Below are 22,561 nucleotides of genomic sequence, written 5' to 3'. Positions count from 1 at the left end.
ACTTGTCTTTTTCCACCCTGTTTCACAGGGTTGCCAGGAGCACAAGTCGGATGACACATGTAAAAACTGTTTACAAACGCACGGCTTTGTTTGTTGTAGAAACTATTATTATTGGATGGACTCCAAGATTGACTTTACTCCTCAAGGAGACGGAGGCTTGATTATGGCATAATTCACAAGTGAGAGGTCTCGGCTCGTGAAGTGGGGCCCCGAAATTGGAATGAGGTCCCTGCTCCGGAATTCTTCCTTCTGCCTCACACGGATCCAGCGGTAAGCAGAAAGGGGTACCTCTGTGCCTTTAAATTGACCCGCCGGTTAAAAGTAATAAACCAAAATCATAATTTGCTTCCAGACACTCTGGAACTGGAATGGAAGATGATTTCTTCCCGTCTTGGCCTAGGAGATTGTTTTAGGGGAAATTTTGGTCTTGTTACACAGTAGCGTGTGTCGTTGTTATTTGCTTCTTCCTTTGTCATAAATCAGGAGGGTATGGGGGAGGGGCTGCCCTACAGGCAAAAACGTACGATTGCCTTTACTAGGCCGACTTGCCAGGTGACCTCAGACAGACAGAGCTACAAGCATCGAGTGCCTGTTTTTCTGAAAACGCTCTTGATGTAAACGCCTAAGGAGGTTCCTCAGCGTCAGACCATCCATACTCATAGGATGACCAACGCCTCCCAGTTTGACTGGACAGCCCCGGTTTTAGCTTTGGAAAGCCCCGCTCCCCAGGACCCCCTTCAATCCTGGGCACCCTGGGACAGGTGGCCACTGTACCTACACTTCACATTCAACCGTCTGGGGCAGACAGCACACAGTGGGACCCAGTTGGCTCTGGTACCCAACAAGGGCCGCGCCTCTTCTCCATCCTGTGGGGCAAGTGGTATAACTTCTCCGAGTCCTCGACTCTCCATGTACAGAAGGGGACAGTGGCAGAACCTGCCTCCTAGATCACTTTAGGGAAAACAAACGAACATACGTGGCAAGTGCTCCATAGAGCGCAGGCGCACGGAACAGTTGTCCCTGGTTCTTATTACTGCCTGGGGCTGCCCAGAAGAAACTTCCGGTCAAGTCCAGGGGACAGGACAAATATCCCAACAGGTAGCTGGATTTCTTCCTCCTCTTCCCTTTGTACCTCCCTTTCTGGTTCTGCGTCCCCATCTACCCCCCGACTCTGCCCCTCTGTTACTTGTTGCCTCAATAGAGATTCGTGGTGCTGGGTCTCTCGCAGTATGGTATTCACATCTTGGCAGGGCATGCCGCGCTCGTAAGAATTAACATTTGGGTTTTATTTACTGGCTTACAAAGTGCCAGAATTGCATTGGGGATTCAGTTGCACAAACTCTCTTGATGGGAAATCAGTGACAAATTGAGAAGAAGGGGGTCTCGAGGATCAAACAGCAAACCCTTCCCAATCCTTGTTTGAAAACTCAGCCCGGGCTGATTTATTGCCGTTCCCAAAGAGGTGTGGGGGAGGGACGAAGTCTCTCTCTGGAGTCTTCTTGAACAGTTAGGCCCATTCCCGGTCTTACATGAGATTAGTCACAGGATATTTCATTTTAAATCCAATGGAATGTTTTCCTAAATCAGACAAGACTCTTTCAGTGTTTATGGCTGTTTCGCTGGAATTCTCTTTGGCTCCAGGAGGGATTTGAAAATTAGATACATTTCCTTTTGGTGACCTGGGGCTGAGCTGGAGGGAGATCAGGCCTTAGGCTGGGGCCAGCAGTGACTTGTCAGTCTTGTTCCAAGAGGTCTCTCCCATTGGCCAGCCTTCCCAAGCACCTGCGGCCCACCGTATGGCCAAGCCAGGCGCCTCATCCCTACAGGCCCTCTTTCCCCTACCGGGCCCCCTGGTATACCATGGAGACATAACACAAATGTTTTGCAAAATTAAAAAAGGTGGGGTGAGCTCGATCCATTTGGCGGTGAGAAGGCTCGCGTGGGACTTCTTTTCGTTTCAGAACTTTCTTTTTGCCTGCATGGTAGGGAAAAATATAGAATTCTTATCAAAGTAGCTACGGTCAGATGCTGCAGAATTAGTCTGATATGGTAGGTTGCTATTTCGCTTGTTCTGAACACACATGAAGAGATGAAAAGAACAACAGTCACAGAGAAATGATGGAGACGAGATTATGAAGAAATAGCAAGAAACAGGGGTAATTGCTTCAAACTAATGCTCTGTTCTCCAAAGGCTGCAGTGGCTTCCCTGGAGACTGATGAAAGTCTAAAGGTGTGTTTTTCCCATTTTATAATTTCAAGTGAGTTCTATTTTAATTGATCACTTCTGCCTCTTCCCTTACGCACTTTTATCTGTGGATCATAGAACCACCTCGAATGAGAAACAATTCAGCTAGTGGCACAGAATCTGAAGCCAGACGACTTGAATCCGAATCTAGCTTCAGCCACTTAGCTGAAGTAATGGGTCTCTGGACACATTACTTAGTGTCTCTACATTTCTGCTTCCCTGGCCACAAAATGTATATAACGCTGGGACCCACCTCACAGGGCTGTTGAGAAGAGTAAATAAAGTATATAAATGTCTCAGACATGGCCCTGATGTACAGAAAGCTCTGGAACAGTGCTTGCTCTTATCAAACCTGACTTAATCCAGAAGCCTGGTATCGCCACAACTTGTGTCTCCCACAGGGCTCCATCCACACAAGAACCAGAATCCCTACGAGCACTGCCCAGGCTGTAAGATAGGCAGGGATTGGGTCGAGCTGGGTATTTTTCCTTTGGGAAGGACCCAAGCCCCGATGAAGCCAACTGGAGGTACAAGCACAGAAATAAATTTCTGGTTCTGTTTTATCAAGTATGTCCATTAGGACATGCTAGAGCATGAATAACAGAAAACTCCACATACATAGACCTACACACTGAGGAGTATAGTCATATCCCAAGTGCAGAAAGTCCAGAGGGAGATGAGCTTCCAAGTTGGTTCTGGCTGATCAGCTGGATCAAGGACCCAGTGTCCTTCCTTTCCTTCCACGTGGAGTTGGCATCATCCTGAGGCAGGCTTCCCTTGTGGTTATAACATGGCTGGTCATGGCGTCAGGGTAGTGGAGTGTTTCTCATCAGGAGATAACATAGGGAGACGTTCTCTGGATGCTCTCCATTAAGAAACAAGACAGACTTTCTCAGAAGCCTCCAGTCTACCTCTTCTCATATTTTGTTATCCTCCATTGAGTCCCATGCTTGTTCCTGAACCTCTCATCGGCTAGAAGGATGGGCTTACCCCAACAGCTGTAGTAAAATCAAAAAAAGCACTTCTATGACTCAATTAGGGGAGAAGCAGAAAGACACTGACGAGGTGGCCCAATTGTCCACCATTCTGTAGTTTAGGTGCCCTTCGCATTACATTAGATGGTAATGTTCAGGGACGTATGACTTTCTAGGGGTTCCAGAAAGTTCCATGACGTCAGTTAATTCCATAAACCACACCACACGGTGAAATTGCTAAGAAGGGAATTCTGAAGATGAGATTTTCAAAGGTACGTGATGGTGAGCATTGGGTCCGTTGTCTGTCCTGTCCATACCAAAGCCCTCAGCTTTGACTTAACTATTGTTTTGGATCAGACAGAATATTCCAATGCCTTCCCCCAATTCTTCCTTCACAATGACCAGTGAGAACAGTAATCACTTCTGCCCACTTCTCCACTGTATTCCATGTTGCCTGGCCAATAGTAACTTAATATTTATTGAATGCGTGAACCCTGCCTGCCAAAAAAATACTGGAGTTAGTCCTTTTTATTAACTTGTATTCATATTCTTTGCTCCTGTTGCTCCAAATGTTCTCTCTTTCTCTCTGCTCCCTGTGAGGCCTTGGTGACCTTGAAATGACCACTTCCTCCAGAAACAATAATAGCTTTCATTTGTTTACTGAGCACTTAAACTATGCACCCTGCCCCGTGCTAAGAACTTGATGGATATTACCTCACTGAATGTTCACAAAATTCAGTAAGGTGGGTTTATAGGTGAAGAAAATACCTTACCAAAGGCCACATAATCCAGAAACAGAAAGAGAATGGAGAGTCAAGCCCAGAGGGGCACCAGAGCCTGGCCTGCCAAGCACTCCGTGTATGCCTTCCCAGACTTCTGCAGCCCTGGGGACATCCTTCCAGGGCCGGTCTCTTGGCTGTTCTCTCCTGTTGCTTTCCAGTGTCCGTGTGTAAATCTCACTTCCCCCATGCCATGTTATTCCCTGGAGCCCAGAGGGCTGTGTTTATCCTGCTGAGCCCCCAAAACTCATCCTAGCAGAGATATCTTGAGTAGATATCATTTGAATTGAATTGCATCTAGGGCCCTGGCCTCGGGATGGCCCAACTGCATTCTATATGTGGAGACTGCTGAGTGCCACCCCCCCTCTCCCGGCTTAGCCTGTGTGTGTTCTATGTCTAGGCCAAGCCAGCTTACAGCAGGCCACTGCCTCAGAAAATCACTGGAGAGCAAAACTCAGTGTCCATCTGGATAAAGCATGAAGTCAGCCAGTCCAGTCAGACTGGCTTGACTTGGTTTTCTTCCGTATAAGCGAGCTCAGCGACCCTGGCCTCCTGGCCTTGCTATAAACCTCTCTGCCTCATACGGTCCATTAAAGTATTTGTCTATGTGTGCATAGCTCGTCCAGGCTAGGGAGGGGCACCCAGGCTAGTGGGGAGCACCAAGGCACCGGACTCTTCCCCCTCCATTAAAAGACTACAGCAACTCTCGACCTCTGACTGGAGACGTAATGAGGGAGCAATTTACAAGTGCTTGTTATGGGTCGTGTCTTTCGGGGCATGCTTTAAGAGCTTTCGGCTGGGCCACACATACACACATAATCTGCTCAACACAGCCCTGACCACTTGTTCCTAGAGCCCGGCCAAATTTAGGGCAAGTGTGTGGCCACTGGTCTACTGGGCCAGCTATTGGAGATGCTGGCAGAGCTGGGGGCTGGCGGAGTCTTCGGGAAACCAAGAGGAATTGCTGACATCTGGATGCCGTGGGAGTGGGTTCTAAGTGCGGGATAATTAGTCACAGTCATGGGAGTAAAAAGCCGATAATGAGGGCAGGAGCAGAGAGAAAGCCTACTCGCTTCCTACCAGTCCTAAAGACTCAGAAGGCTGAAATCCCTCTGCCACCAAGGCAGAGTCCACAAGTTGTTGTGAATCAAGTTCTACCATTGAGATTGTGACGCTTTCCCTGGCTCTGTCTGGTAGCTCTCTATGCCACCTGCTGTCACCTCCTCTGTTTGCTGCTCTCTCTGATCTCATTCTTTGTCTTTTTCCCCTATTATTACGTGGGCAAAAGACCAAGGGAGCAACACCCCATTCTCTCCTGGCTCTGCACCCAGTTTTTTTCCTTCCTACACTAGATCTCCAGGCCTCGGGGAAATAAAGAGATAGGGAGACTCGGGACACAAAGGATAGAATTTCCTAAGGAGGTCAGGGAATCGCTCATATGTAGTCTTTGTTTGAGATAAAAAGGAAACAGAATGTTTTCTCTCATCACTAAGTTCAATACAAAGCAAGTTGGGAAGACAGGAAGATTTGATAAATGAAAAAACACAAAAGAAAACAGTTTGAATAAACCCAAGCTGCTGAGTGATCACAATAAATGTGAATGGATCAAAGCCATCATATTTAAGAATGAAGACTTCCAGACTGGATAATAAAAATACCCCAAACCGGCTTTTTAATACTTAGGAGCGGTACCTAAAATAAAATAACACAAGAAGAAGGTTTGGAAATTAAGGGGTGATAGAATAGGTTCCTAAACAATGGGGAAGTGTGGATGGAAAACAGAGAGACAGTGGCCACCAGACCTCTCCCTGCTCTCTGAGAAACAATATATTTAGAAAAAAAAATATGCTGCCTGATTCTATCCTCAAAGTGAGCTTGAAGAAAAGCCTTTAGGGAAAATGGATCCTACCGGTATCTCCAGGGCAGGCTCAACATTAACGTTTCTCCTCCATTTATCTCCCATCCCCTCCAATTTTAGAAGTCAGGAGAAGGACAGAGTCTCTTGAATGGGCTGTTCAATCTGTCTGTCTCCTCTCTGTTTCCAAAGAAAGGCAAAGATGTTAAATTAAAATCATGTTTAGAGAGGGAGGCCTGGGTGGCTCAGTCAGTTAAGTGTCCGACTTCGGCTCAGGTCATGATCTCACGCTTCGTGAGTTTGAGCCCTGCATCAGGCTCTCTGCTGTCAGCGTAGAGCCCACTTCAGATCCTCTGTCCCCCTCTCTCCCTGCTCCTCCCCAGCTCGTTCACTCTCTCTCTCACTCAAAAATAAATAAAAATAAACATTAAAAAAAATGTTAGAGGTCTCCCCATGCTTCTTCCCAGTACTATCCCAGAAAATAGCTTCTGGCTGGTCAGTGTAGATAATTCCCCAGGCAAAGAAGTCACATAAAGGCCATAGAGCCAATTTTGTGAGAGGACTAATAGGGCCACATATTGAGGCATCCAAGTGGTACCTGCACAAAAAAAAATGGTGATGACCCAACAAGCCAATGTGTGTACATGCAGATATTCCACAGATGGGTCTCAAGGAGTTCAGAAAATCCCCTCCTATTATATGAAAATTATGAATCTAGGAGCCCTCCCCACCCCCACGACACAGGAACAGAATTCATAGCTTCCAGCACATTTCCAAATGGATTCATGTCTCCAAGTGTTTTTTAGAACCACGGACTTGCCCAGTAATTTCAAAACATGTCAAGGCTTGGGGTCTCACTGCATTTTACAGAGCAGAGATGTCCCCAAAGTTGGTAAAACTAAGCACGGAACCAGCTCTCAAGGAGTAGGGGTTGAGGGGAAGTACAGTAGTGGGTTTGAGGAGGGTAGGGGTTGATGTAGGCCTCACAGGGAACTAAGAGTAAAATTCGTTTTTCACTGGTTCCCTTCCCCAATCACTTCCTAATTCATGTATATGGGAAAGCATCTTCTAGAGCTAATCTCATAAACCTCACCTCAAAAAAAAAAATGGATTCATCGGTGGAATAAATTTGGGAAATGCTACATAGGCTATCCTCCCCCCATGAAGATTTGCAGTGCGTATCTTTATAATAAAGTTTCTGATATATCCTGTAGTAAAGAGAAACAATTTAATTTAATTTAAACAGTGTTTCCAGAAGTTATTTGAGCAGACTTTTCTCCTCCCTGGAACCCCTCTTAGCATAATGCTACTCATGCAGGGTTCCACTGCTCACACTTTGGGAAGTGCAAGGAAAGTCAAGTCCAATGAGCCTCTTGGCACTCCAGGCTTATGCTCTGGCCCTTCCCCTCCCAGCCAAATGTGGTGCCCACTCTCATGCCATCCCACCTTGACCTTTCCCACCTCTTGCTTCCACTGGCATTATACTTTTAGTATGCATAATACTTTTTTTAATTAAAAAATTGTTTTTGTTTGTTTTTATTTATTTCTGAGAGAGAGACAGATGGCAAGTGGGGGTTGGGGAGGTGCAGAGAGAGGGAGACACGGAATACAAAGCAGGCTCCAGGCTCTAAGCTGTCAGCACCAAGCCCAACATGGGGCTTGAACTCAGACAGCGGGGTCATGACCTGAGCTGAAGTCGGACGCTTAACTGCCTGAGCCACCCAGGCGCCCCAACACTCGTAATACTTTCAGCACCCCTTTTAGGATTCTTCCCTGACCCTCTTGAAGGCCACAGCTCTTACCCATCGGCAGCCCTAGCCCGCATCTCTCCTTTTTTTCACAAAGACTTTCCAGCCAAGAGCGGATGCAAAATAAAGTATGCTAGAATGGGAGGGAACAATACAACAGGGAGGGTAGCCCTCTGTGGCCATCCCCTGCTATCTTCCAGGCCCTCCGGGACAGACTGTGTTCTTGGATGTGAACATCTAACTTTTACTTTAACTCACGGAGCTGTCACCCAGCTTTCTCTCTGCATTTCCAGGCTGGAGGTGAACAGGAGGAGGGGGAAGAAAGAGAAAATAAAGCAAATTTAAGCAATGGATGTATCAAGTTCAGGCTCAAAGCACACTTGACCCAACCCTGCCTTGCTCTTGATATGGATTAGCCTTTGCCTTCAGGATGAGGCTTCTCTATACCCAATCCCACCACTCATACCAGCTCCTGCAATGCACCCATAGTCTGGGCCACAGGGCAGTTAGTGTTCAGCACAGGCTGGACTCCAGTCATCCTCAGACAGTCAACAAAAGGGTGCACCGGGTACTGAACTTAGTAAAGTACTGGTGCCCTTGAAAAATTGTCTAGATCCCCAGCCAAACTCAGAATGAGTACTGAATACAGCGGACAGGTCTGTGGTTGACCAGATCTCCAAGTTCAGAAGCGCCCTTTGCTGCAGAAACCATAGCCACGTCTTCTTCCATGCTCTATGGCACAAAATTTTGTTCCTTGATCTCAGGATGGGAGGGTAGGCACTGACCCACACTCGAGTCCGTGGGAGTTTATTGTCTTGAGAAGACCCAGAGCAGCAGAGACTGGTCCTCATGCCTAGCCTGGCAGCAGAAGAGAGCAAGAGGAGTGATGCGCACTCGGGTTGGTGCCCTTCCTTTACTACTTGCAGGCTGTGCAACTTTAGGCAGGGTACTCAGCCTCTCTGTGCTTTAGCTGGTTCATCTGTGAAATGAAGATAGGAAATGCATCTATATCACAGGTTTATTGTAAGGACTACATGAAATATAAAACCCTTCATACAGACCACTTGTGAGTAGCCATTGTCGTGATCACGGTCATCACTATTAACTGTATCGTGCCCTGGACTTGGGAGTCAGTGCGCCCGAGTTCTTGGCCCAGGTCTAAAACTAATGTACATCTTGGGCTTGGGACATTCTGGGCCTGTTTTTCCCTTTGGAAAATGAGACTTCCATACTCCCTCCTCAGGAGAGTGCCCCAGGGCCCAAATGAAACGAGAAGTGTTGAGGTAGTTTGAACAACGAGAGACTCTAAGAGGTTGGGAGCAAGCAGGCAGTCACCACACGCAGCTTGGGTCATCCTTTATTCATCCTCCGCAGCACCCCGGGACTTGACTGGCAACTCTTCCTTCTTGCTGGGACTCTCGACTCCGATCACTCGCACTGAAGTACCCAGTGTCGCTGCCAGGACTTTCTTTGCTGTGGCCCCAGCCTTGTAGGAATCCTCAGGAGACTCAAGAGTTGAAAACCAGGGGCACCGAGTGGCTCAGTCGCTTAAGCGTCCGACTCTTGGTTTTGGCTCAGATGGTCTCATGGTTTCGTGAGCACATCACGCTCTGTGCTGGCAGCATGGAGCCTGCTTGGGAGTCCCTCTCTCCCTCTCTCTCTCTGCCCCTCCCACACTTGCACTGTCTCTGTCTCTCTCAAAAATAAATAAACTTAAAAAAAAAAAAAAAAGGAAGAAAGGGTTGACAACATTCTTCCAGAATCTTGGAAGACCTCACTGACTTTGTTGACTTCCCGTCTGGCTGGACACCAAGGTCTTTTGAGTAACTCCCAAAATGGACCTTTGGAGCAAGGCTTACGCAAGAAGGAAAAAAATGCTTCCTCTGACAGGACTTATTACTATTGTCATTACTATTATTCTTAGCCAGTATTACTGTGGTTATGGTCCTGATGGGAAGCACTTACTGTAAGCCAGGCACTGTACTGACAGCAGAGCAGTTAGACATTCATTCCTGACAGAAGCCTATGAGGGACGTGCTGGCATTACCCCATTTTACAGATGGTGAAGATAAAGGCCAACCTACTCCTGGCCCCACAACAACTCACATCACAAGGCAGGGGAAAAGTGGCCAGAGTCAGGGAAGGAGAAAATAGCCCCCTCTGACACTGACATCTTCCTCTGGAAGGTGCTCGCCCTGGGAGCATGTCTCCTGTCTTCTGCTGTGTCCTTTGCATCTGGGTCTGAAGCCCATGGAAGGATTTGGGCTGAGCTGGTCATCTCGGCATCATGGCACCACTTGGGCACCGGTCTCAGGTCTAACATTAGAAGACCGTCAAAATTACATTGCTTTTCATTATTTTCACTACCCTTAGGATGCAGTATTGAGTTAATCATACTCGAGCTCATGACGCCTCATCATCATTGATAGATTGATTCATTCATTCATTTTACTTCTTTTTTAAAGAAAAAATTTTTAAGTTTCTTTATATATTTTGAGAGAGCAAGCGTGCAAGTGAAGGAGGGACAGAGAGAGAAGGAGAGCAAATCACAAACAGGCTCTGCACTGTCAGCACGGAGCCTGAGGGGAGGCTTGAACCCATGAACCGTGAGATCATGACCTGAGCCGAAATCAAGTGTCGGATGCCCAACCAACTGAGCTACCCAGGTTCCCCCTTACTTCTTCCTCTTGATCCCTAGATTCCATTTCATTCCTCTCCTCTGTAGGCGCTCTTCTAATGTGTTTAGGGAAGTCTTTTTGTTTTACATGTACGGCTGCTTTATGTGCATCTACTTGAATTTATGTAAATCATAGTGTCTTATCTACTTCCTTCTACTCCTCTTTTTTTTTAAACCCAGGCTCGTGTTTTTAAGATCCACACACATCAATAGATGCATACGCACACTGACTCCATTCATTCCAACAACCGGGTAGTTTTCCAAGGGAAGGATGAGGCTGATAAGACAAAGGGCACGTAGGTGGTTTCAACGAGTCAGTGCCAAGTCTGAGGGAACAAAGGAGAAGGTTCTACCAAGAGAAGAAGCTCTGTGCTCTCTCCGGCCAACACACTAAAGTCCAGAAGGGACTCCCCCAGACCCCACGTTCAACAACGTCGACCAGAAAAGGGAAAGGAGAAGAGGGAGGGGTGGAAGTCAAGCACAGTGGATGCTGACCCAGTCACTTCCTCTCTGACAAACCCGCGTTTTCTAGAATGTCTGTGGTGCCCAGCCTCGCACAACCCCACCCAGGCTGCAGTGCCAACAACATCAGGAGTGTATGTGTGGCCCCGTGCCTCCAGGCCACTTGTGTGTCAAGTCACGGGAGAGTTTTCCACGTGTCCTGGGCACAGCGGCCTGGCCTGAGGGGCTGCCGAAGCTGGGGGACGGGTGTCGTCAAATGTGACCCAGCCTTTTGGCAGTTCTTCTTGCCCTCTCTCCATCTACACAGAACCAGAGGAAGGGGCTGGCTTTTTAATAAATCAAAACCAGTTTCATTCCTTAAAATTGAAATTTCACAGGTCATCAGCCTAGCCTATGGCCCGCTGCCCTTGGAGAGGATGGAAAAGTAATTGGAATCATATGAGCCAGTTTGATTAGAAAAGTGAACGTGGTTTGGAGCGAAGGCCTGGATTCCCTGTCCTCGGTGACTAACGTGACCTCCCCTTCCCTCAGCAGAAATTCTTTAGAGATAAAGCTGCTTCTTGCTCAGGGACATTATCCCCACTTAAGAAGCGAGAGGTCACCTACCACTCCAGAGGTCAAGATGGTTCACCACCAGAACAGACAAAATTGGAAAGTGAAAAAGTCAACCCTATGACGGAGTGTTTCCAAACCTTTGACAGATGGCGGTCCCCTACCCTCTACCCTCTTCTCGCCCCACAGAAGTGACCAGTTGTTGGGCTGTAGACACCAATGTAAAAACACAGCGTCATCGATGACCCCAAGGATTGGATTCTGCCATGACAAGCTACTTCATGTTTACAAAGCAGCTCCAGAAATGATAATATAGGAAAAGAGGGAGAGACTGCCTACAAGGTTCCTTGTTAGGCCTCTCTGACATTTTCTGGGAGATCTGACGCGTGGCTCTTAATTTCGCGGCGACTACATCCAGTCAGGTTTGGCTGGAGGAAGCAATTAGTTTGCCGTGTCCCACTTAACACATCAAGGAGTTAGGCGAACTCCCAGAAATCCAGATCCTACACTCTCTCTGGATATCTTAAGCTAACATGCAAAGCAATACGTTTCAGTAGTTAACGGATGAACATGGGTCTCCTCAATGGTATTGCCATCCAGAAGTTTTGGAAGTTACGCTTCAGGAGTTGAGTGACCCTTTAATTTCAGTGGTCTCTTCTAAGTTCTAAGACATCTTCCTCTCAGCTAGTCTCAAATCCCCAACGCTCCCATCCACCCTCCCTCTAAACCCAGGAATACGTCCTTGTATTAGGACTTAGGGCTTGAGTGGCAATCTTCCTTCACTGACGAGGAAAGGTTCTCCAGTGAGGCTCTGCATCCGGTCACACACAAAAAAACAACCTCCCTTCGAAACAAAGAATCAAGTCAAGTGTCTTCTGTGAGCACCTTGGAAGCCTAAAATCTTCCCGGTTCCAAAACTCAAGAGTGGGGAATTGGTGAGTGGCCACAGAATTGCCTCAAGCTGCCTGAGCTTTCCTGATAACCTGTTCTGACCCACAGACCAGTCCCACAGCCATATGGAATGCAGACCAGCCATGACCTCTACCGACGTGGACTTTCACAGCCAGGTGTCTCAGAGCCAGGAGTGGCTTCAGCCAGATGTGCATGCAAAATAGAGCTGGTAAAATACTGAAGGTTTTTTTTTAATGCCTCTTGTTAAACATGTTTTCTCCAAGACCTCCAGCTATCTATTGCTTTTTTTTAGGCTTAGTGAGGTGAACTACCTTTCCCCCATAGACCTCCCCTGCAAATTGCTTTTCAATAATCCCAGCACAACCTGCTGGCAGCCGCATTCTACATAACAATGCGACTTGCAAATGCATCACCTGCAATTATAACTCCAGCTTTGATGTCAGACCAATTTAAAGATAGAGAATCTGGGTCTAATTAAGGCAGCTCAAGCTCAGGCTGATAAGGGCCACCTTCATTACAGCTCAAGTGAGCTGAAAGCAGTCCCAAAGACTCAGGAATTGGTTGGGAATATGTTCCTAGCATTTCAAAGCACATTTTATTGCAAATCAGGATGCCTCCCCCATTTACTTCCGTGTACCGTGTACTCCTTGGCGGGGAGTTTTTCCCTCCCTACTTTGGTCTACACCTGCAAAACAATTTCTTAACATTTGAAAGAGCCCATGACAAAGGGTGGTCCTGTATTCAAATGTGTTCACTCTGGGTCAATATCCATGGTGTCACCCTTACTTAAAACCCTCCAGTGGCTTCCCACTGCTTCCGAACAAAATCCCAAGTCTTTGCTATGGTCCCCAAGGCCCTGCGGGGACTGGGCCCCGTCTGCAGGTCCCGCCTTATCGTATTGCCCCCTCCCCTTGGAGCAGGATTCAGCCCCCAAGCCTTATTTCTGTCCCTTGACCCCATGGAACTATTCCCACCCCACGGTATTTGCATTGGCTGTTCCTTTTGCTTGGGATCTTCATCTTTCTGCTGTTTGCATAACTGGCTCGGCTCATTGTCTCAGACCCAATTCCACCTCTAGGAGAGATCTTCCTTGCCCACTCTACTTACAGTAACCCGTCCCCTTCCCCGGGTCTTCCTCTTCCATTCATTCACGTATATTTTCATTCCAATGCTGATGGCTCCTCTCTCTGAGTCAAGTTCCATGAGAAGCTCCTGGGAACCTGGTACAGCACTAGTAGAAACTCAATTAAAAAAAAAAAAATCTGAAATGACAAAATTGACAAAAGGCAGTGGCCCCTGGTCAACGGGCTAGTACGTAATGCTACGGTCTCCATGGCTGCACGGATCCTGGGGTTTTGAAGGGAGGGGGCTCAGATGTCCCTTGCCAGGTAAAAACTCCCTCTCGAAGGTCATAAATGAGGGTCCCCAGCCTCTGCGGGGACACCTCTGATGACATGTAGTCTCATTGTGGGCCATAGGAGCCCGTTTTCTACAAAGCTGTTCTGAATCTCCATGAAAAAAAACCCTCTAGAATGGACATTGCTCACAAGCACTTATTACAGGGATAACTTGCCTGCACCAAAACCTCCTGGCAGTAAGCAGGATGCAGGGGGTGGGCTGTGGGTGGTGTGGGGTGTCATCATTTTGGTTCCTGGCTCTTTCCACGCAAAGAACCTTAAGGCCAAATTTAGAACCGTAAACCAAGAACTTGGTGCTGGCGATCTCGAACATTTACTGAGCACATAGCAGGTGCCACGTTCTATGCTTAGTGCTATAAGCATTTGTATCACTTAATCCTCATGCCCACCCTAGGAGGCGGGTACTAGTATTATTCCCATTTTATAGGTAGGGAAATGGCGCTCAGAGAGGTGAGGTAACTTGCCCCAGGTCACACAGCTAGCCCAGGAGTAGCCCAAGCCCAGTTCTGCCTCCATTTCCCAACCCACCCATCCCATTTTGCCCCACTTTCAGTCTAAAGACCTTGGAAGTCGGGCCTCGCTCTCCATCCGTGTCAGAAGGAAGCTTCCAGAGCCAAAGCAGAGGTTTCTGCAAAGTTGTGGACATGCAATTAATTTGCAGGCATGAGGCAGTTCAGTGCCCTCCTACCAGCGCTGTGAGCACTAATGAAGGAAGTCGGAGAGGGGAGGCAATGGTCAGGAAGAGCCAGCTGGGCCTGGGCTCGGCCTGGGAGCCCGGTGCCTGCCCCCGCCCGGCGTGCAGCGTAAATGATTTCACACTTCGGCGGTCCAATTGGGCGTTTCTCTGCTTAAAAATCACTGGGATAAAATGTTTCCTTCTCTATAGTCAGGGCATGTTCTTGGCCCTTCAGGGGGCCTTTGAAAAGGGCCGGTTTTGTATTTAAGAGTAAAGCATCGCTATCAAGAATTTTTAATATATTCGCCGGCAACTGAGAGATGACACCCGCCTCAGAACCTCCGGAAAGAGATGCCTCTGAGGGGATTTGGAGGCATCCTAGGGAGGGGGAAGGTCCGGTTCAGGCTCTTGGTGGAGGAGGGGCCACTCAGGGGCGGGGAGGGACGTCAGAGGTGGGGGAGGGAGGCCTAATGTTCAGAAAAGTAGGAGGAGGGCAGGGCCCTGGGCAGCAGGGCTCCAAGGGGTCCTCATGGGGTCCCTGTGCAACAGGAAGCCAAGCGGGGGAAGGCCGCGTGGCCCACTGTCTAGAGGGCCTCCGGGGTCCACGTAGTGCCCTGAGGAGAGACGGTGCTTCTCTTCGGCTCTAGCACCTAAGCACCCTCAGGGCTCCCTACCTACCTTAGAAAATGTCTCTGCAGGTTCTGACGCAAGAAAACAGTATGGACTCCAAGGCAACAGCAGAATTTCTACATAGTAGGGCTTAGGGGTAGTTAGATACGACTGCAGGGGGCGGGAGGCATTGTTTGGGGGTAGGGTAGAGAGGCCCATGTGTTGGGGGTAGGGTAGAGAGGCTGGAATTAGGCTTGGCTTCGCCAGGGCCACAAGGGGTCGGGCTCCTCCCTGAAGCATTTTCTTCATGACCCTTGATAGGAAGGGGCCAGTGTGGCTATTCCTGTGAAGTCGTTGCCTCTTGGTGAGGGGAGCAGGGAAGGCAGAGAGGGAGGGAGAAAGGGAGGAGAGGGAGAGAAGAGATCTAGAGAAATCCATGGCATTATCCTTCAGGGAACTCAGACACTAACCTACCTGTGTATAGCTAGAATAGACAATTCAGGCAAATAGCTGATCAATTAATGGAGAAGCCCAGACCTAGTCAAAATACTTGTTTTCCTGGAGAATCTAATCAATTCAATCAAGGAGATTGATTCTTTGTCCCTCAAGGGCCATGGAAAGTAGCTTCCTATGTGTGTCTGTTTCCGGAAGTACCCCCACCCCTGCCCCAACCATTGTCAGCAAAAGAAGCACACCATTTCCCTCACATTGAAAGTAAGGGCAGTTATCTTTTCTTTTTTTAAGGGTAAAACTTAGAAAAGAGAGAGATAAAGCCCACTAGAGTGCCACTGACCACCTCTGCTCCTTAAATTCTTTCTAGGCCAGGAAAGAAACGTCTGGAACCCCGTCCTCTGCATGCTCAGAGGAGTTAATTTCCTGATTACAGGTCTCACGCAGTGATCTGAACCTAAAATAGTAATTGCTGATCTTGAAGTCAATCACTGAATTGACTGTCATCTTTATGAAGAAGAAAACAGTGGTAATTTCAGATTTCAATAGAGTTTTTGAAGATGAAAATAGGACTTAGAGTAGTTTAGAAAGATGGCAAAGTCTAAGAAAGGCAAACATTCAACTGCGTAGTGAATTTTTCAAATGAATGGCTCATGCATTTGTATAAAAAGCAACAACTTAATAATACAGGTGAGTAATTATAAGTAAATAAATAAGACAGGAAGTAGAGGAAATCGTCCATTTCCCAAAGATGGCAGACATGATGCGGGCATGGGGTGGGGTTGTACCTACACCTACAAAGTAAAACCAAGGAGATAACTATCTGTGTGGCCAGATCCCATTCCCCCCAGTATTTAGATAATTGGAGCTACGTTTCCTAAACGGGGTGGGGTGGGAAGAAGCAGCCTCAGAGTGTTATTGACAAATGCCTTCCATGTACTGGAAGATCACTTCAAGATTTCTAATGCCTCCTTCCAGAAGATCATTAGTGAGCCTTCAGTATACTCAGTATTCTCAAAGTAGGAGAGAGAGAGGGGAGCCAAGTCGATACCATGGTGCCCACTTATTTCCACATGGAAACTTTTCAAATACCAACCACGTTGGACACTATTGCACTCCAGTCAAGGCCTTCTTCCGGAACATGAAGAATGGAGCCCACAAAGCCTGTCTGACATTCGGAATCTGCACAGAAGCCAATCTTCCTGAGCAGGAAGCAGAACACAGCTTTCCTTAAGGTCCAGTGATGTCTGCCCAAGAAGGGGACCCACTCCCACAGGGCTGAAGCACTCTTACCAGACGTGTGGTGTCATGGAGCCCAAACCCCTCACTGGGCAGAAGGTTCACTCTGTTTGGTGACATTGGGCACTGTCTATGTTCACTGAGAATTTGAAAACACCCAGTTGTCCTCTATCCTGACGCTGAGGTGGCCCTCCACGGTGTGATTGCTGATTTGCCCTAAGCTCACTGCCCTGCACACGAGTCTGGGCCTCAATTTCCCCATCTCTCAGGTGCATTTAGATGAAAGTTTCCAAGGTATCCCCAGAATTTCCCTTCTAGCAAACCGTATTTGATCTGTAGGGTTTTTCTAATAAATTATCACAAATTGGGTGGTTTAAGACAACAGAGGGGTGCCCGGGTGGCTCAGTTGATTAAGTGTCGGAGTTCGGCTCAGGTCATGAACTCACGGTTCATGAGTTCAAGCCCCCTGTCAGGCTCTGTGCTGGCAGCTCAGAGCCTGGAGCCTGCTTCGGATTCTCTGTCTCCCTCTCTCTCTGCCCCTCCCCCACTCGTGCTCTGTCTCTCTCTGTCTCTCAAAAATGAATAAGCATTAAAAAATGTTTTTAAAAAACAACAGACATGTTATTTGCTCACAATTCTGGAGACCACAAGTCCAAAATCAAAGTGTGGGCAAGGCCATGCTTTCTCTGAAGGCTTCAGGGGAGAATCTTTGCTTGCCGCTTCCTAGCTTCTGGTGATTGCGGGAACCCTCGGCATTCCTTGGCTTATGCATCTCGCCAGCCTCTGCTTCTGTCCTCACACATCCTTCTTCCCTTGTCTGTCCGTGTCGGTCCAAATTTTCCTCTTCTTGTGAGGACACCCATGATTGGAACAGGGTCACCCTAATCTTATGTTGATGGTATCTGGAAAGACCCTACTTCCAAATAAGGTGACCTTCAGGGTGGTACCGCATCTTTTGGGGGGATCCCCAATCCACGCCAGAGACCATACGTTTTCTTTCCATTCTGTTGCACTGGGGATTAACTTGGCATTTATGTTGGCTCCCAGGTGACCACGAGGAACGTTAAGCTCACGCATTCTGTCTTCTAGGCCAAAGGAAAAGTTAAGCCACTTCCGTGGGGATTCAGGACAGCTACCAAGATCAGAAGGTAGCTCGAGACAAAATTCCCCCTCGCCACCTTTCTGGAATCTTCTTCAGCCCTCTATTTTGCAAGATGAGAAGCGACTTGAGTTTGCACGGATAGCTACAACTGAAGAGGCAGCAGAGCCCCAGTGGCTCAGGACGCTGTGCTTTCCAGCGCGGGCTTCGCCTCCTTCTGTGACTTTCAGCACAGGACGCCATCCCCCAACGCAGGGGATGACAAAGATAGAACAGGACTTGACTCAGCGGGCTAGAGTGAAGGCCAGATAAGCTCATCAACAATAAATGCCGTTGTTGATGCCCCTACAAGTCAGTAAGGATCGGATCAAGTTTAGTGACCGTCATTGGCAGACCTCTGCTTGTCTGGGAGGGCACACTGTTGGATCTGGGAGCGTGGGTCAGCAGATTTCCCCAAAGTTGCCAGGTTGGACTAATGTTATGACCCCAAGATCCACCTGAGTAGGATCTGTTACCAGTAAGAATTCTGAACGCTGAACGACAGTTAATGAACCCCGGCCACGTGTCGCAGCTGTTGCCGAATGCTTTACGCTCCTCCTCTTCGTACACAACGAGCCTAAAAGGCAGGGCCTCGTGGTTATCCCCATTCTACAGATGAGGAAACTGAGGCCCAAGCATTTTGGCAATTTGCGCAGGTCACACGGCCAGCCCCACAGCACCAGGCTTCAAACCCGGACAACGTGAACTCTTAATCCCTAAATTCTGCCCCTGTGCGACTCCCACCCCAGGACTGTCTTCTGGAGAAGAACTGGGTCTGGAACGGAGCAATCCTGCCTCAGGCTTCAGGAGACAAGCAGACCAAGCTTAGAGCGCGAACCCCCCCGGCGGGACCCAGCCCCATACACATGCCGGGGGCAGAAAAACCCTCACGCACGGCCTGGTGAGCTCCGCTCTGTTCACTCCTAGCTGGCAGCTTCCTCTCCAGCCTCTGGGTCCACGGACCTCCCTCCCTGATCCCTCTTTCTCACAGTTCTCTGCCGGGGGGAGAAGCCACGATCACTCCCGGACACCCTCACGCCACAGGCTGGGGAGCACCTGGGAGCAAAGAGAAACACAGGAGTGCCAGCTCCCACCCTGGAGGCCGGATTTCTCCCCATTCCCAGGCAGAAACACCAGGGTGTAAGCGGAGCCTTCTGGGGTCCCCCAGAAGCACAACCTCTGGCACCACTGGGTGGTCACCCTTCTCCATGAGGCAGCCGCAGAGCCGAGAGGGGGACAGAGGGGTGCTGGGGGAAGGGGGTCACCAGGTTGCAGCCCAGAGCCACCGCCGCCCCTGACTGCCCACCCTCCCTGGCCCCAGCGTCCTCACGCATCCGTTTCCTTCCTGCCTGGCTGAAAGCTCTGACTTACCTCCACCCAAGTGCCCAAGGTGACGTGAGGCAGGAAATCTGTTACCAGGGCAGCGGGGAGGAGCACCTCGTCCATCAAGAAGCTGGCCTTTTGCCCAGAATGGTGACTGTTATCCTGCTGCCTGGGCGAGTGCGCAAGCCGTCCTCGAGTGTCAGTTTCTTCATCTGTTAAATGGGGAGAATACCATCCTCGCTGTGCGAGAAGCAAAAAGATTCGAAGAACGCCCCTAAAGCACGCAGGGCAAAGCCCGCCACGAGCACTGGCTGCTGTTCGCATCCTCCTCATCAGAAAAGGAATGTGCGTGAATCCGGAAAGGCACTTCGCTGCTGCCATTTTGGGAAAAGGGGTGGAAAACAGGGGAGAAGGATGCTTTCCCATGACTCGCGCCTTCCTGGTCTGGGCTCTGCCAGACCGGGAAGGGAAGAGCGGAGCGTCTGGATGGGGAACAGGAGCTGGCGATGGCGAGCGTTAGAGAGTAAAAAAGAGAAACCGACCTTCCCCGAGGCCTGGCTAGTGCTGGGCTGGACACTGAAGTGTCCCCTACTGTTCCCCAGGAGGGCAGGGAAGGTTTCTCTCACTTTGCAGGAGAGAAAGCTGAGGTTTGGTGATAGCGAGAGACGTGCCCCAAGCCCCTCACCTGGCCAGGCGGTTGCCTTGAGATCTGAATGCCCCTCTGACCGGCCTCCTCCCTGTGAACAGGCGTTTCACACCACGAGGTGGACACAAGGCTCGTCGGGCGAATAGCCACCTCCTTGACATAAGCATCAATAAAGGCAAGAACTGGAAAGTGCCTCCATCACTTAGCCCAAGGCCCCTGTTGTAGCCGAAGACACCAAGCTCAGAGAGGTTAAGTAACCTGCCCAAAGACACACAGAGAGAGCTGGTGACCGGTTGAGGACATCATGCTGAGTCTCTTCAGAATGGCCTCTGGACTCTTCCTGCTCGGAAATACGGACCTGGATTTGGAAGGAAAAGAGGTCTTGAAAATGTGCAGGAAGAAAGTTCCAAGGGTCTCTTGGTGAGAAGTTTGGGTGAGCTGTCCCTTCCAGACTCGTTTTTCATGGCACATCGGGGAGCACGCCCGCCCACACAGCGCCTTCCTCCCGCTGCTCCCCAGGAATCACACAGCCCACTCTGACAGTGAATTTTATTTCCTCATCTCGATCCTTTCTGAGAAGGATCGGACACCTCACTTTCAGGATGCGTGGACCATTGCTGAAAGGGTAATAGAGACCCCTGCAAGTGTAATTTTTAAAGAATCATTTGTATCTTGAAAATACACTTTGTGTCAAGAGGCTGCGTCATTTGAAAGAACACTCTTGCCAATCTTTGAAAGGATCTTGGTACCTGTCGTTGAGAGCCGTGTCCAGTGAAAGGGGCTGGGTTAAATGCTCCTTATTAAGCTAACCCTAAGACCCCAGCCCTGGTCTGCATAGGTGCCTTCAACATGAGTCATTATTACCACAATGACAATGGTATTATTCATAATAATAACTAGTTATCGGGGCGCCTGGGTGGCTCAGTCGCTTGAGCGACCGACTTCGGCTCAGGTCATGATCTCGCGGTTTGTGAGTTCGAGCCCCGCATCGGGCTCTGTGCTTATGGCTCAGAGCCTGGAGCCTGCTTTGGATTCTGTGTCTCCTTCTCTCTCTGCCCCTCCCCCGCTCATACTCTGTCTCTCTGTCTCAGAAAGAAATAAACATTAAAGAAATTAAAAAATAATAATAATAACTATTTATTGAGGGCTTATTTATGTGTCAGGAATGGTATGAAGTATGTCACACAGTTTCCTGTCTCCCATGCACTGGCAGACTCCCCACCGCCTGATAGTGTAGTTAACATCACCACCTGACAAGTGAGAAAACTAAGGATCAGGGAGGCCAAGTAATTTTCCCAAGGACACAGAAGTTTAGGAGCTAGGTTTTGAACCTGTGGCATCTGCCAGCAAGCTGCACCCTTACCCATGAAGGCATTGATTAGAAGACCCCATAGTTCCATAGGAGCATCAGAGGCAGACATATCTGCCTATTTCCTATCTCTCACTGGCCACTCCTTTCTACCCGGTGTGGCCAGTTGTCTGCTCTTACCTGTGAGCTCAGGCCTATCACAAAGCCTTCCTGTATTCAGTCAAAAGACATCACCACGTGCCGACTATCTAACAAGGAGACGGGCACCATCCAATGCTTTACGGACCCACAGATGAAGAAGGTGATGTTCTGCTTTCAGGGGTCCCACTGTCTACCGGGTGACCCAGGTCGGAAACAGGCAAATGCTGGTCCCGAATGACCGCAGAACAAATGGGGCCAAGTAGGGAGCAGCTCGCCGAGAGTAGAGCATCGACACCCAAGCTCTAGGAGCTGTGGAGGGTAGAAGGGAGTTTACCGGACACAGAGGGGAGAGCATTTCATGCAGAAGAAGGTACAATGGCACAGGGGCACAAAAAGGACTGGGTAGGACTGAAAACTGAGAAGAGTGGCTTGGATTTCAGGCATGACCTGACTTTGGTACATTCAGGGCTCGCAGCCCCATGGCCATGCTGTCCCCTTGGCTGGGATCTCTTCCGGACAGGGAGCCGGCTCTTCCATAGATTCAAGTGTGCCTGTTGGCTTGACTGTTGCCCAGGCACCAAGATTCTGAGCCACAGCATCTCTTGACTGTTATACGACCAGGCTCCAAAGCTTGGAGGGCCGAGATAGCTTGGGATCCACCTTAGGATCCCTACACCCCAGCACCAGGCTGGACACACAGTAGGTGCTTATAAATAATGGCAATAAAGAAGTCCTATCCCGCCTGGCTTCTACTGGGTCCTCTGAGGACAGTGCCCCTGTGTCTGGAGCATCCTCAGGACCGCTCCCCAGACTAAGGGCTCCGGAACTCCACCTCTAGCTAGAGTCCACTTCTCGCAAAGTTCTTCTTTTGCGGCCCTCCGTCACCTGCCCTGGCCTCCTGCTCACAGCTGTCCAGGTTCACTGTCCCTACAGCCCTGGATTTCTGAGTCAATGCCCCCTGGATGGGAAGGGAAGGCCACTCTTACCACCTAATATTTCATAGCGGGCTTCAAGGGGTCCATACACCCTTGGCATTGCATACAATTTTTTGGTGCATGTGTGTATGTGTGTTTTTATGGAACTAGTTCAGTATGGTGGTTGAGGGGTCAGGCTTTGGAGCCAGACCACCTGTCTAAATCCTGACTTTACTACTCACTAAATGTGATGGGTTGGTTGCGCTTGGGGTGGGGGGAGAAACCATGTAGAAGTCCTAACCCCAGTACCTCAAAATGTGACCTTATTTGGAAACAGAGCCCTTGCAGTTGTAATAGTTAAGATGATGTCATTACGTGGGCCCTAGCCCAGTATGACTGGCATCCTCATAAGACGTAGGGGAAGAGACGCACAGAATGACACACACACACACACACACACAGAGAAGAATGCCACGTGACAACAGGGGCAGAAG

General features: G+C 49.1%; 1 long non-coding RNA gene across 1 annotated transcript in view; it reads left to right on the top strand.

The window, feature by feature from the left end:
- The window catches only part of LOC109492704, a 67,195-nt gene continuing 44,634 nt past the window's right edge, over window positions 1–22,561 (top strand). Inside the window, exon 1 of the long non-coding RNA XR_002736931.2 lies at window positions 1–270. This is a non-coding gene — a long non-coding RNA (uncharacterized LOC109492704). The remainder of the gene's footprint in view (window positions 271–22,561) is intronic.

Source organism: Felis catus, chromosome D2 (assembly GCF_018350175.1).
Source record: "Felis catus isolate Fca126 chromosome D2, F.catus_Fca126_mat1.0, whole genome shotgun sequence".
NCBI classification, from domain to species: domain Eukaryota; kingdom Metazoa; phylum Chordata; class Mammalia; order Carnivora; family Felidae; genus Felis; species Felis catus.
This window is presented reverse-complemented; position numbering and strand designations above follow the sequence as displayed.